The sequence below is a fragment of the Nelumbo lutea genome, chromosome 4 (assembly GCF_056320005.1).
Source record: "Nelumbo lutea isolate HS-2025 chromosome 4, American lotus-T2T, whole genome shotgun sequence".
NCBI classification, from domain to species: domain Eukaryota; kingdom Viridiplantae; phylum Streptophyta; class Magnoliopsida; order Proteales; family Nelumbonaceae; genus Nelumbo; species Nelumbo lutea.
Window position 1 is genome coordinate 29,094,100 of NC_142687.1, and position 15,577 is coordinate 29,109,676.

At 39.8% G+C, this 15,577-nt stretch overlaps 1 protein-coding gene across 1 annotated transcript in view; it reads right to left on the minus strand.

Moving 5' to 3' along the window:
• LOC148854868 (glutamine--tRNA ligase-like) overlaps positions 1 to 15,293 on the minus strand; it is a 39,036-nt gene extending 23,743 nt beyond the window's left edge. Inside the window, exons 1-5 of the mRNA XM_088941016.1 lie at positions 14,773 to 15,293; positions 14,471 to 14,628; positions 14,003 to 14,053; positions 13,697 to 13,898; positions 13,500 to 13,599 (exon numbers count right to left, since the gene is read on the minus strand). The gene's annotated coding sequence lies outside the window, so the exon portion shown is untranslated. The remainder of the gene's footprint in view (positions 1 to 13,499; positions 13,600 to 13,696; positions 13,899 to 14,002; positions 14,054 to 14,470; positions 14,629 to 14,772) is intronic.
• Between the last annotated feature and the right edge of the window lie 284 nt (positions 15,294 to 15,577).

Genomic DNA, 15,577 nt, shown 5'->3' on the forward strand with positions numbered 1-15,577 from the left:
GTTTATGATAGGTTGCAATATAATTACTTGAGGGTTCAGCATAGGCTCCACTCATATGATTAGTAGCTATAGAATCATTAATACAAATAGGAGAAGAGGAAGAACAATAATTGGTAGATTCGTTGGATAAGCCAATAACAAAGAAAGCAGAAGAGCTAGCAGAGGATACTAGTTGCCAAATTTTCTCTTCAGCCATAGGTTCAAATGATTCACCTTTAATAGAAAAACCAGGCATGGTGGAAGTGGTGTTAGAAGTCTGACCCTCAATTACCTGATATGCAAGAGGCTGGCTCTTCTTTTGAACAGCCTTAGCTGGTCGAATAGGGCAATTTGGAATAATGTGATCATGTTGCTTTCAATAAGTACACACATTTTTCTTCTTGCAATGAGAAGAAATGTGGTTGAACCCTTTACACTCATAGCATTGAACCTTTGAGAAATCCTCAATTTACTTCTCCACTTTGAAGTCTATGTGGCATAAAATTGATCACCTAGAGACAATTGAGTGGGAAAGTCAGAAGGATGCACAAACATACAGAAAACAAGTTGAAACCAATAGAATCTTTGAATTCCTAGCTAGTCTGAATCCAATATATGATATTGTGAGGCCACAATTCCTGACCAAAGAGAGTGTGACCTTGTCTCAGGCCTATTCCTTAGTGCACAATGAAGAAAGTAGGAGAAAGGTTATGCTACAATATCAACCTATAGAATCAGCCCTAATAGCAATGAAACCAAAGTTTGGGTGACAAGGAAAAGGATATGAAGAAAGAATACAAGAGGGAGGCAGTTTGTGATCATTGCAAGAAACCGAAGCACACCAGAGACACTTGTTGGAAGTTGTATCCATATCTAATTCCAGCAAAGCTCAGAAATAAAAAGGGGAATGCCAATGTAGCAATTACTACTAATGGTGTATCATCCTCGAGAACAAGAGACACATCTCTAGACACTTTAGTTGTTGCCCGAGCTGCTCTAACTCAGTTGGAAAGTGAAGTTGGCACTTCATCCCCTTCATCTCAGCTACCTGCTACAACATCAACTACTTCCACTTCAACATTTGTTCATTTAGGTACAAGAGCTTCAGCCCCAGGTGACAATGAACCTTATTGGGTTATAGATTCAAACGCATCTAACCATATGATTGGCTTATCCTCATTGTTTACTACTTATTGCTTATACTCTAGCAGAGACAAAGTGTCTATTGTTGATGGCTCCCTTGTTCCCATTTCTGGTAAGGGATAAATTAGACTATCTAATGCCATCTCCTTGTCCTCAGTTTTGCATGTTCCTGAACTTAGTACTAACCTACTTTTAGTAAGTAGCATCACTAAAAATCAAAATTGTCCAGTGACTTTCCTTCTGAATCAGTGTATTTTTCAGGATCTGGAGACAAGAAATGTGATTGGGATTGGCCATGAGACAAATGGAATCTACCTGCTTGGAGGGCATTCACATGGGGAATATAAAGAAGTGGGGAGGTCATTGGTTTCTCAATCTGTGAGCTAGGTTATGCTTTGGCATAATCGATTAGGTCATTTGTCATTTAGGTCTTTGAAGAGTTTATTTCCCAGTTTGTTTAAATCAGTTCAAATGTCTAGTTTAAAATGTGAAAGTTGTGAACTTGCAAAGCATTGTAGAACAACCTACTCTTTGAGCAATAAAAGCAGTAGCATTCCTTTTGAAGTTGTGCATACTGATGTTTTGGGACCATATCACACCACTGTTATGGGAGGACACAAATATTTTCTGTTGTTTATTGATGACTACGCTCGTTTCTCATGAGTTTATCTTATATGCCCTCGAGATGAGGTCCCTACCCTAACTCGGATTTTTCATCATATGGTTTTGACCCAATTTGGGGTCAAAATCAAAATTTTCAGATCCGATAATGCTAAAGAATATTTTGCAAAACCATTGGCCTCATATTTCCTTGGGCCATGGGGTTATCCATCAAAGCACATTTCCGCATACACCTCAGAAAAATGGGGTTGTTGAGAGGAAAAATAGGCATATATTGGAGGTGGCCAAAAGCATTATGCTAAACTCCAATGTTCCCACACGTTTCTGAGGGGATGCTATCCACACTGTTGTGTACCTCATCAATCGAGTACCTTCACGGGTCCCAGACATGAAAACCATTTAACCTATTATATCCCAATCAAGAGTTGTTTACTCTTCCCCTTAAGATCTTTGAAAGTACTTGCTATGTTCAGATTCTTGGGCCTCATCGCTCCAAATTTGATCCTAAAGCTTCAAAATGTATTTTTCTTGGGTATGCATAAAATCAAAAGGGATATTTCTGCTATGAACCTATTTCTGGGAAACAATTTGTTTCTACAGATGTCACATTCTTTGAGGATGTACCCTATTACCATAGAGTTTCTTCTCAAGGGGAGAGTAGTGAAATGGGGTCTCATTTATCAGAAATTCCATTACCTATCCCAATCACTGAAGGGGAGTGTAGTGAGGAGGGTTGTCAAAAATGTCGGGATTTAAGGGTGTACCACAAGAGGTGAAGGCAGGTTGATTTCGATCATCAACAGTCCAGACCAACTCCAATTTCGTCTACCGCTCCAGAGCCAAGTATTGCAGTGAAGGGATGGAAGATCCATCATATGGATGGCCGAACCCTGCAGGAAGGTTGGGCGAAATTTCAAAAATTTCTTTACTTCCATCCGGAAATCCTATTCCCAATTAAGAGAACTGCATCTTCAATGTTCGTTCTTGTAACCAAACCGGACCAAATCTAAAACCAAGTTTAGGGAGGGATATACCTGATACGAAATCCACGCAAAAAGCTCCTCCCAACATAGATGTTCACGCCCAAAAAGTGTACCAAATCCTCCCTCCACTGAAGATGACACAGCTTAGGATGAGGTAGGATCAGTAGGTAGTTCTTCACCAAGAACTTGTGATTCTTCAGCAAGAATCGAATGGGGTAGTGAGCACAGCTTCAAAATTATTTCTTCTAGCAAGAAACAATATCAAGATCAAATCTTGATCAGATCCAAGAACTGGAGATCGAACAGGGTAGGGCGGCAAGAGCAGGAAGAAAAAGAACTGAAGAAAAGATCAGTCTAACTGAGTTGTCTTCTCTCTGTGTTGTGTGTCTTTTTCAGGTCCGCCATGCTCTCTATTTACAGCCTTAAAGAGACAACCTCCTAATCTGATTAGGAGTTTCCTGATCCAAATCTTTATTTGGATTTGGACTCTTTAAGTGATAAGGATAATCCCTTATCTTATCTACAGTTCAGGATCAACTTTATCCTAATCAAATTAAGAGTTTCCTGATCCAAATCTTTATTTGGATCTGGACTCTTTAAGTGGATAAGAGTTATCCTCTTATCCTTATCTGTTGATCCAAACCCAGATCTGCCCCTATTTAATTAATCCAATTAACCCAATTCGAAATGGGCTTTTAGGCCCATTAAGCTTTCAGGCTCACTTCCTTTTAATGTTGGCTAACTTGGCTCTCTTTGTATGGCGTGGGGCGCTAACATTGATCTACACATCAGCCACATGGATTCAGCCTAGCCTCTCTATTGTGGGTCCCATCCAACCTGGCGAACCGTCTCTCACCAGATAGGCACAACCCGAGATACCTAAAGCCTAGTGATTTGAACAGAATAGGTTTGAAGATTGGTTGAGTAAACAAAACAGCAGTGACGATTTTGATAGAGACGAAACTGTAAGTTTGGGAAGTCTGTCTCCGAAAAGCAACAATAATTTACTTGAATTAGAAAGTTTGCATACAGAGTGGTTGCTTTTAGAGGAAGAGATTGAAGAGGCAAGTGGGGGGTAAAGAAAATGGTCCTAAAGCTATGAAAACTCCCCTTCCCTTCGTCGAGGGAGATGACTCTGAATCTAATGAATTACAGGATGGTGGTGGAGAGGGACAAGAATTGGTCGTGAGGATGGATGTGGGTATTCCAGTGTTGGAAACATAAAGAAAGGATTTCCAAGTAGGTAGGTCGTCAGGAAGTGATTCCTTCACTATGTCTACTTCACAACTTTGTCCAAAAAGGGAAAAGGCTTTAAAACCATTTGTCACTTGTCAGCAACTCAATTCCAGTGATTCTAGTCCTACCCCCATCCTACCAGGTATGGGTGTCAATTCTTTTTTAGGTACTGACTTGTGTGCTATGCGTGTAACAAATATTCCAGCTTCCCATCTAGGAGGTTCTGATGCAAGAAAGAGGGTGATAGTGGAAGGAGGAGAGAGGGTGATGGAAGGAAGTAGTAAGGGGGAAGTGGACAGAATTTGAGAGTTGATCTGTACAATGATGGAGGAACTAAAAAAAAGGAAGGATTCTTAGAGAGATGTCGTAGCCAAAATAAGTGTGAGCAGGGTAAAATTCTTCCTTAGACATTGACTAGAAAGGATGGAGAAAAGAAAGATGATGATTGTTGTATTAGGAGGGGGGGAAGGAACAAAGAAGAAAAAAAGATCTGAAGTGGAAAGGCTAATCTCAGACATTGAGGGAGATTAGGAACGGCCTAAAATGACGAGATTATGGCCTTTTCATGGGTGTTTTTGCTATTTTGTCTCGATGAAAATTATTAGTTGGATTGTAAGAGGGTTAGGGAGTGCAAGAAAGAGAAGGGTGATCAAAGACCTACTCCGAAGGGAAAAACCCGATATTGTGTTGTTACAAGAATCCAAAATGATGGAATTAGATGGGAGATGGGTGAGGAGTTTTTGGAGGTCTAGAGGTTTAGGTTGGAGCTCGTCTCCTTCTTGGGGAGCCTCGGAGGGGATCGTAACACTATGGAGGGAGGATGTGGTGGAAGTAGTGGAAGAATCGATAGGCAGATTCTTAGTTTCCATTAAGTGTAAGAATGTAGAGGATGAGTGTGTATGGGTCTTAACCAATGTTTATGGCCCTAATTCCTATAGAGAGAGAAATGAGATGTGGGAGGAACTATATGCAATCAAGGGGCTATGGGATGGCCCTTGGTGCCTAGGCGGGGATTTTAATGTCATTAGATTCTCTGATGAAACCAGTAATCCCCAACAGGTAATTACAACAAGCATGAGGAAATTTAAAGGTTTTATTGAAGAATGTGAATTGAAGGAAATACCTTTGTTGCATGCCAATTACACTTGGTCCATCCTTCAGAAAAACCCTTTGTGTTCGAAGTTGGACAGGTTCTTATTTAACCTTGCCTAGGAGAATAGTTTGGAGAACTTGGTCGCTAGAGCGTTACCCAGGGTCACCTCCGATCATTGTCCTATCCAGATAGGTACTGAGTTTTTTCCTATAGGACCCAAACCCTTTAGATTCGAAAATATGTGGCTTACCCATCCAATTTTTGTAAAAAAAGTGAAGGAATGGTGGGGTGAGGAGGAGAGGGGGTAAGATGGAAGGGGATCAAGTTTCATAAGAAATTAAAAAGGTTGAGAGCCAAAATAAAAAAGTGGAATAGAAATCATTTTGGTAGAATTGAGGAGCAAAAATTGTGCCTAATCTCTCGAATAGAAAACTTGGATGTAAAGGAATCTCAAAATGGGTTGACCGACGAGGATAGAGTATTAAGGAGACAATTGAAAAAGGATTTGGAAGAGGTGTTACTGAGGGAAGAAATCAGTTGGAGACAAAAATCTAGACACAAGTGGATTAAGGAAGGCGATGGGAACACTAGATTTTTCCATGATTTGGCAAATGGGAGACGAAGAAAGAATATTGTGACCAAGCTAGAGATAAGAGAGGAGGTGATTACCAACCAAGATGACATAGCCAGAAAATTTATGGACCACTTCAAATCGATTTATAGAAGACCTTTGAGTGAGAGAGCAGTCGTGGAAGGGGTGGAATGGCCAAGAATTGATGACGGAGTGGCAAGGTGGCTAGAAAGGGATTTCGAGGAAGAAGAGATTAAGAAAGCCATCTTTCTAATGGATAGATCCAAGGCTCCAGGTCCATATGGCTTTACAATGGGTTTTTATCAAGACTATTGGGAGGTGTTGAAAGAGGATTTAGTTGAAGTCTTTAAGGAATTTGCAGACAATCACATTTTAAGCCCTGGAATCAATGCCACCTTTTTGGCCTTGATACCTAAGAAGAATGATGCCAACCACCCAAAAGATTATAGGCCTATTAGTCTGGTGACAAGCATCTATAAAATTCTAGCTAAAGTGCTCTCATTAAGGATCAAAACAGTCCTCCCTTCTATCATTAGTGAAACCCAAGGGGCTTTCATTCAAGGGCGACAAATAACAAATCAGATCTTAATTGCAAATGAGTGTGTTGACGAAATGAAAAGGTCTAGGAAGAGAGGTTTCATTTGTAAATTGGGTCTTGAAAAGGCCTATGATTTGGTGGACTGGGAGTTTCTATTAGAGGTTATGTGAAACTGTGGATTTGGGGACAAGTGGTGTAGTTGGATTTTTGGGTGTATCAGTACTTGTCACTACTCTATTCTGGTAAATGGTATGGTGAGGGACTTTTTTCCAGCTTGCAGGGGTGTCAAGCAAGGGGATCCACTCTCACCCTTCCTTTTTACCTTAATAGCCGATGTGATTAGTAGGATCATTACTAAGGCTGACAGTGAAGATGCCATTAGGGATTGGAGAATAAGGAGACACTAAGTCCCCATCACCCACCTTCAGTTTGCAGATGACCTAATGATCTTTTGTGAAGGAGGTTTTAGCGAAAAGGTAGCAAACCTAAAGGAGCTAATCAAAGGATTTGAAAGTGTTTCTAATTTGAGAATTAATTTGGAAAAGAGCTGCATAGTGGGTATAAATTTGGAGGTAGGGGAGGTCGAGGCTATTGCGGAGTGTCTTGAGTGTTCCACCTCTGCTTGGCCTATGTCATACTTAGGGCTTCCTTTAGGGGCAAATCCAAGGGAGAGTAGATTTTGGACCCCAGTGATAGAAAAGTTTGAGAAGAGATTAGCCTCATGGAAGAAGAATTATGTCTCTTTAGGAGGGAGAATTACTCTAATAAGAGCTACCTTGGCTAACTTACCTACCTATTTTTTGTCTGTATTTAGGATACCACTTAGGGAAGCTAGGAAACTGGAGAAGTTGATGAGAGATTTCTTATGGGAGCCGGGCCAAGAAAAAAATGATCACTTGGTTAATTGGGAAATTGTGTGCATAAGTAAAGAAGAGGGGGGTTTGGGACTTGGGAGGGTAATTAGAAAAAATCAAGTTCTGTTAGGGAAATGGTTGTGGCAATGACCATTGGAAAGAGAGAGATTGTGGCATGAGGTGGTGGGAAGCATTCATGGGAGGTCAGAGAATGGATGGGATGCTGGTGTATCGAGGCAAGCTAACCTAGCAGCACCTTGGAAGGCTATTCTCAACACCCTTCCTCACATTTATCACGTATGAAGTTTGTTCAGGCAACTCTGTCCATTTTTGGGAGGATATTTGGGTAGGAGACACACCGTTAAAGGATTTGTTCACTTCACTATTTTCTATTTCTTTGTACAAAAAAAAAGATGTGGTCTCAAAATTTGTCTCACCTTTGGGAACACCCTTAGATTCTACTTGGGATTTTGGGTTTCGTAGAGGACTTAGGGATGATGAAATTGAATCGCTTTTTGTCTTGCTTGGTTGTCTTAATCAGGTTTGTTTGAATCCCTCCAAGCCAGATAAGAGGGTATGGACTCCTAGACCCAATGGAACCTTCACTTGTGCTTCTTTCCTCAAGTCCATCTCTCAACTTTCTACTCACCAACCCTTTCCATCAAAAGAAATTTGGTGCAGACCAGTTCCCAAAAAAATTATGGTGTTTTGTTGGGAAGTATTCCATGGGAAAGTAAACACTCTAGATAACCTACAAAAGAGAAGACCTTTCCTCTGTATTTCTCTTAATTGGTGTATCCTCTGTAGAGCTCACGATGAGGATTGTTACCACCTATTAATATCTTGTCCCTTTTCTACAGACCTTTGGTCTTGGCTACTTTGGTTGTTTGGGAGCAATTGGAGTCTACCAGCAGAAGTTCACATGCTCTTCAACCATTCTACCTTTTATTGGCCTACAAAAATAGGGAGAATTATGTGGAGATGTGCTCATGCTGCCTTGATTTGGACTCTTTGGGAAGAGAGTAATGCTAGAATTTTTCAAAAAAAGGAAAGGAGCAATCAGGAATTGAAAGACTGTGTGTTAATTAGGGCAATACCTTGGCTGAAGACCTTGGATATCTTTCATCAATTCTCCTTTAATGACCTTTGGAGAAATTGGTCAGTAGTAGCGAGGTGCTCATCCCTAAAGGACAAATCAATTACAAGCTACTCTCCTCCAATTCGAAGTCTCACTGAAGTTGAACATTGATGGAAGTAGCTTGGGTAATCCAGGATTATCCGAAATGGGGGGTGCTTTGAGAAATGAGAAGGGAGAGATTTTGTTGCTCTACTCAGGTCCCTTGGGAATTGGGGACTCCATCAGGGCAGAACTTTTAGCTGTTGTACAAGGGGTGCAATTTGCAAACCAGCTGAGGGTACAACACCTAACGATCGAGGGGGACTCCAAAGTGGTGGTGGGTTGGTTGAAAAATCCTGAAGAGGCTATGTGGCGTTACAAGAATGAAATGAAGAATTTTAGTTGGCTGACAAGGAATATGTTGGTCACTGTACAGTGGGTGGGGAGATTAGCAAATACTTTGTCAGATGTGTTAGCCAAGCAAGGGGTAAATAGGGAAGAATTGTTTTGGGCTCAGTTGTGATTCTTGCTTTTCTTTCCTAGTTTACTTGTAAGATTCAAGGAGGGGCTGCAGCTCGCGCCTCTCCCTGGGATGTTGTATGAACTCACTTTAAATCTGCTTCTGAATTAATAAATTTATTATCATTTATAAAAAAAAAAAAAAACACAGAGTATTTGCAGTAAACGGCGAAGTGTTTTCTCAACAGAAGATTTTCTAGCCCATACCCCAACCAAGGATGTTGGCAAACACCAATCTGATGTCTAAAGAAAGACAAACAAGCCATTGGATGTGACTACGTCTTCCATTCTCCAAGGTCCAGGTACTTGTGTCAATACAGTTTTAAATACAAACCTGTGTTTTTTACCTGTATCTATTGTTCCAAATCCCAAGGAGAGTCCTAACTCGCAAGAAGGAGGGATGGAGTAGAGGTCTTAGCTGACTGACAAGAGGGAGGCTGAAGAGGAGGTGAGGGGTAGGAAAATATGAAAGAAGAATGAAGATTTTTTTTTAGGAGTTAAAAAGAAAGGAATTGGAGAAAGGAAGGAAAATATTCTAAGGGGAGAGAAAAAAGGAGTGAGCCTAATAAACATCCTACAACTTTTGAAGGTGAATGTGACATGGGGAATGGGGACAAGAGATGATGGGATGGGGCATACAAATCAAATGGCTGAATTTGTGGAGAAGTTAGGGTATAAATTACAAGAGACAAATGACAACAAAGTGTATTTGAGAAAGAACAAGGAGGGAGGTAAGCCAGTGTTTTAAAAGCGCAAGGGCCAATTTGCGCCTGGGGCGTAAGGTGCAAGGCTAGGCGCACAAAATTACAAAAAAAATGCTAAAAATTAAAAAAAAAAAAAAGTCAGAATACTCCAAAAAAATGCCAAAAATTTTTAAAAATATTAAAACATAATATTAATAAAAATATAAACTTAAATTTTAAAATAAATGATTTAAAAAACCTATCATCTAAAATTAAAATACATAAATATAACATGTAAAGTGTAGTCAAATGAAATTTTAAAAATAAAAGCAAACATATAAAGCATTTTCAAGCATGTAAATCCCACAATCTCTTTTTTTCCTTAATTGCATTGCTTCAAGTAGTTAATGTGATGTAAAAAAATATTGCATTCTTGATTTTATGAGTCGCCTTTGTAGCACGCCCCTCGAGTCAAGCCCGAACAAGTCTATGTTAGGGTCTGAAATTCTTATTTCTCACATAAAAAATAATGATTTTACAACTTTCATTGCCTTTTAAGAAGATATTTTATTGCAATGAATGAATGAACAACATAAGCAAATAGGGGGTTCTCGAAGCTTCAGTGAGCGAGCAAAGCGAGCGTTTTGAAAGAGGTGGGCTGTTAGACTCAAAAATGAGCGAGCGAACCGGGCTGTTAGACCCAAAAATGAGCAAGTGAACCGAACAACATTGACCGGCGGAGCCCCCGACCCAACCGTTAGACTCAAAAATGAGCAAAAAGCGCAAAATTTTAAAAAGCACACCAGGCGCGCGCCTTTTGAAAGAGGTGCGCCTGGGACCTTGGCAAGGCGCATACCCCAAAATGGCGCACCTTTTAAATCACTGAGGTAAGATTATAAAAAGGAAGTTGAGTGAAGTGGAAAGACTAAAAAAAGGATGTAAAGGGAGATATGGAATTTAGTGGAAGAAAGGAAAGGGTGAGGGGTAACAAGTAGGAGAACCTTGGAAAGGGGTAACTTCTTGAGAAGAGGAATAAAAATTGTAAGTCGGAATGTTAAAGGATTAGAGAGGGCAAGGAAAAGATCCACTATTAAAGAGATGTGAGAAAGGAGAAGTTGGATATCCTTTTAATTCAAGAATCTAAGGTGATGGAATTTAATAGAAAATGGGCTAGGAGTATTTGGAAAGCCAAGGGTTGGAGTTTGGTTGTGTGCCCTTCGCGGGGCAGCTGGTATTGTGACAATGTGGAAGAATGAGATTGTAATTGGAATGGAGGAGCTGGTGGGAAAACTTTCGGTCTTACTTAAGTTTAAACATGTTTCAGATGGATTTGTGTGAGTGTTGTCAAATGATTATGGACCCAATGAATACAGGAAAGAAATAAGCTTTGGGAAGAATTGGAAGATATTAAGGAATTGGGGGAAGGGCCATGGTGTATAGAAGGGGATTTTAATGTGACAAAATTTGTAAAAGAAACTAACAATCTGAGGAGAATAAATTTGAGCATGAGGATACTTAATCACGTCATTGATGCTTTTGGGCTAAAGGAACTACCTCTATTATAATAATTTTACTTGGTCCAATCTACAAGACAACCCAATTTGCTCCAAACTAGATTAGATTTTTATTCACAGTTGACTAGGAGGATGGATCACTAGAGGGGTATAGTTCTAGAGACTTGCCAAAGAGTGACTTCAGATCATTGTCCAATTTCCATTTTCGAGGAAAGCTTGGGTGGTAAAGGTCCACCTCCTTTCAGATTTGAGAATATGTGTTTATATGCTAGTGGATTTAAAGAGTTAAAGTTTGGTGAGAGGAGAGCAATCCATGCGTGAAGTGGGAAAGAATGAGGTTCCATTGGAAGTTGAAAGAGCTCAAAGGCAAGATCAAGGAATGGAACTTAAAGCGGTATGAAATGATTAAGGAACAAAAGCAAACTCTAATTACTAAAATTAAGAAGTTGGATGGAAAGGAAGTATTTGGCACATTGGAGGAAGGTCAGAGGAATGAAAGGTAGTGGAAGGAGTTGGAAGATCTTTTGTTGAAAAAGGAAATAAATTGGAGGCAAAAATCAAGGAGCAAGTGGATCGAGGGAGATAGGAACAACAAAATTTTTTCATGCATTGGCAAATGGGTGGAGAAAGAAGAATTTTGTCTCAAAGTTGGAGGTGAATGGAGTCAATGTTTGCCAACAAGTGAGATTGCCCAAGTCTTTGTGGAGCACTTCAAATCAATCTTTAGGAAGCCCCTAAATGACCAGATTTGGATTGATGGGTTGGAGTGGCCTAAGCTTTCAGAGGAGACTCAGAGATGGCTGGAGAGAAGCTTTGATAGTGAAGAGTTCATGGATGTAATTTTTTCTATGAATAGGGCTAAAGCACCCAGCCTTGATGGTTTTGCTATGTCATTCTACCAAGATTGTTGGGAGATATTAAAAGATGACTTATTGAAGGTGTTTGAAGAATTTTTTGAAAGGGGTGTAATTAATCCGGGTCTAAATTCAACCTTCATTACTTTGATCCCGAAAAAAAGATGAACCCAAGCACTCATGGTTCCTGACCTTTGAGTTACTTAAGTAATTTGATCATTTGTTTTCATTTTAATATTTGAATGTCTACAAAATTCAAATTCAAATTATAAATTTTGAACCATATAATGATAATCTACACAAGTTACTCAATTTAATCAATAAAGATAATATAAGTTTTAAACTATATATTATGTTTATTAAAGATCAAGTTTTTAAAGAACATATTTCTTTTTTTTTTTTTGAAGGGGGGAGTAAAGAAAGAACAAGTTCCACAAGTAAACCTTGGAACCACCAAGGCTAAAACCAACCCTCAAACCGACCTCCACAAGGTAGGTTCTGGTTCCAAAAACCTAGAATGTAGGTTCCAGGTTCTGCCATGGAACCAAACCAACCCATGCTCACCCCTACCTCCTAGGATGGGTGGTTTGTACTAGGAAATGTATCTGGAAAGAATTAATACTTGTGAGCTACTGCAAAGAAAAAGACCTAATTGGTGCCTCTCCCTCCACCAATGCTCTCTATGCAAAGCTAATGGTGAGAATTGCTATCACTTATTAATCCCCTACCCTTATTCTTCTCCAATTTGGGAATGGTCCTTTTCTTTGTTCATGTGCAAGTGAACCCTCCACCTAATGTACAAAGCTTGTTTGCTCCAACTTTCGTAAGTTGGTCAAAAAAGAGAAGAAGATTGCTTTGGAGGTGCAGAAGGGCAGCAGTCACCTCCAAAGCAATCTTTTTCTTTTTGACCAACTTACGAAAGTAGGGCAGAGGTGTACTATTTATCAAAAAAAAAGGGCAGCGGTGTACTAGCCAATTTGGGATGAGATGAACCAACAAATATTTCTTAGTAAAGAACAAAGTAGAGAATCTATTACTGAGGCTATTATCATCAAGGTGATCCATTGGGTGAAGTAGTCGGAGCTCTTCAAGGATGTTTCTGGGGGTGAGATGTTGAGAAATTGGAGATGTAGTTAGTTCTTCCCCCTTTAGGGCGGTGGTGAGACCTGTGTGGTCCCCACCTCCTAGAGGTGTTGTTAAGCTCAATTTTGGTGGTAGTAGCGAAGGCAACCCAGGTCCATCTAGCATTGAAGGAGTGCTCAGGAATGAGGAGGAAATTGTCATTGCATTCTTCTCAGGTCCAATCAGAGTTGGAGACTCTCAAAGGGCTGAAACTATGGCGGTTATGGAAGGGATTCAAAAGGCTAAAGAGCTGAACATTAGGAAATTGTTAATTGAAGGTTATTCGAAGCTTGTTATAAGCTGGCTCCAAAAAGAAGAGGAGGCTGGATGGTGGTGCTATATATATGAGGAGGAAAGCCATTAAACTGTTAAAAAGGATAGAGGTGACTTGTAAATTGTAATTGGGTCAGAAGAGATGCAAATGCCTTCGCTGATACACTTGCTAAACAAGGGTTGGGAAGGAATAGCTTATTTTGGGCTGTGTGTAAATTTTTTCACTTGGGGAGAGATTAAGAGAGTTTATCCCTTCCCCCTTCTTTCTCTTCCCTATTTTTCTTCTTAATGAATGATATTGATTCTGTTATTGATCAAAAAAATGTTACTGCAATGAAACAAATCATGATACTAAACCATTTTCTTGTGAAACCATACCTACACCACAACTTTCTTCAAAATCATTCAATTGAAATTTCTCTGGACCAATGCTTGTAAAAAATGAGAAAGCTGCCTCTAACTGAGCTGGGGCTTTTATCTGCAAAAATAATGATCATCAAACAAAAAAAGTATATCTCAAACTTTCTACTACAACAAAAGAAGGTCACGCAAAATTGACAGCATAACTTATATACCTGTCCTAAGAAGTGGGTAAATACACATTGCCCCAACTTTGCATGTAGATAAAAGAAAATCATCTAGAATTATCCCAGCAAACAATACATTACACATTATAATGTTAGAAATTGAAATCTTGTCTCTAACATTCAATGAGACCACGTATTCAAGCAACGTGGGCCGATGTACAAGTGCATTAGCTGGGAATTTGGTAGCAACCTGACTTGCACAAGGCACCCAAAAAAAAAAAAAAAAGAAAACTAATCAATATGCAAGGCTTCCATATATGCAGAATCATGGTAATGAATAACAAATAACTTTACCGTCTATAAAAGATTCCCAATAGCCCTGCTACACCCATTAGTAACACCAGCCTGAGAGAGAGAAAATAGAGTGTAAATCGAACATCTAAACTCCAACCCTAGGAAACGATGTAAGTCCAAAGACAACTTTTTATCAGACAGCTCCAAAACATATATGCATTATTACAAACCAATGCATGCATTCAATTGTGCAGTCTCTCTTTTATAATAAAGTTGAATGGATGAACTTCACACCATAGTCACATGCAATGTAGAATTTTCACATGAGAACAACGTGGAATAACTATGTTAAAACGTCTATTTTCCAATATAAAAAATAAATAAATCATTATATAGGACAAAATTAAACAGAGACTTATATAACAGAAGACACAGGGAACTGTTCACAAGAAAAGAATCTAAGCCCTGATAGTAAATTCAAGTAACATGAATGACAAAATGCATAGTCGACACTAAAGATTCTCATACCTCGTGAATAACTGCAATTAAGTTGGTGGTAACCTTGTTATTGGCAATGGTATTCCGAGCAGTCCGCTCATCCAAACCGATCTTCAAAAACAACTCCAATGATTTCTCACTGCTCTCGTCTTTAGCCACCATTCTTTCTTCCGGTCAAGCTTTAGAATCTGCATGAACACAGATCGGGGAAAAACACACACACACACACAGAAAAAACATAAGAAATTTCGTCAAACAAAATAAATAATCAAAACGGGGAATAAGCCCTAGATTCACCAATTGATGGAGGAGGAGGAAAGGTGGCGACTAACCCCGGAAGGGGAAGCAGAGACGAAAAGCAGGACCTAGACTACTACGCGCTCTCAGTACTACTTGTACCAGTAAGACCATAGAAATCTTTTTCCTTTGGCCCTAAGGCTAGCCCTACGGTTCTTGAGCAAAACGTCATGCTCCCCTCGTTCGAGGAGAAAGGTGGCATTCGGTAACGCTGAACAGACCTCCGAACGCTGAAAAAGCAACGGTGGTCGTTCGGTTGCACCTCTGAGAGTGTCCTCCGAACTCCGAAAATACCTCCAAATTTTTCAGAGGTCGAGCTACCTGGATGAAGCGTCTTACACAAGGGACGGCGGCACTGTTTCTGGTTTAGTTGCAGCGTTATAAAGGGGATGAGAGGAAGAAAAAAAAAACGAACTGAAACGGGAGAGAGATAAAAGGAAGAAGGAGGAGAAAGGTGGCTGTCAAACACGTTCGGTGGTTAACCTGCTCACCGGCAGCAGAGGAGGAGAGAGGGCGAGTGAGAAGAGAAGAAGCAGAGAAGAAGAAATTCAAGGATGAGAAACTTAAGGTAGAGAAAGACAATAATAGAGGGGTGAGAAGGCCATACCTATCCGAGGCGTGATTGATAAAAAGAACAGATTCGCCTCTCCTCAATCTGAGGTTGCCACGAACTTCTGCCACTGCGGTTCGGTGATGGTGCGAGAGGTTGAAGACAACCTACTTGCTCGATTATAATTTTGGTAATTGCAATTACCTCCCAGCCATGAAAATGTACAAATTACCATGCATTTGCTATTGAAGCTGCTTTATAAAAACAATACAAACTTTATAAAAAACAAT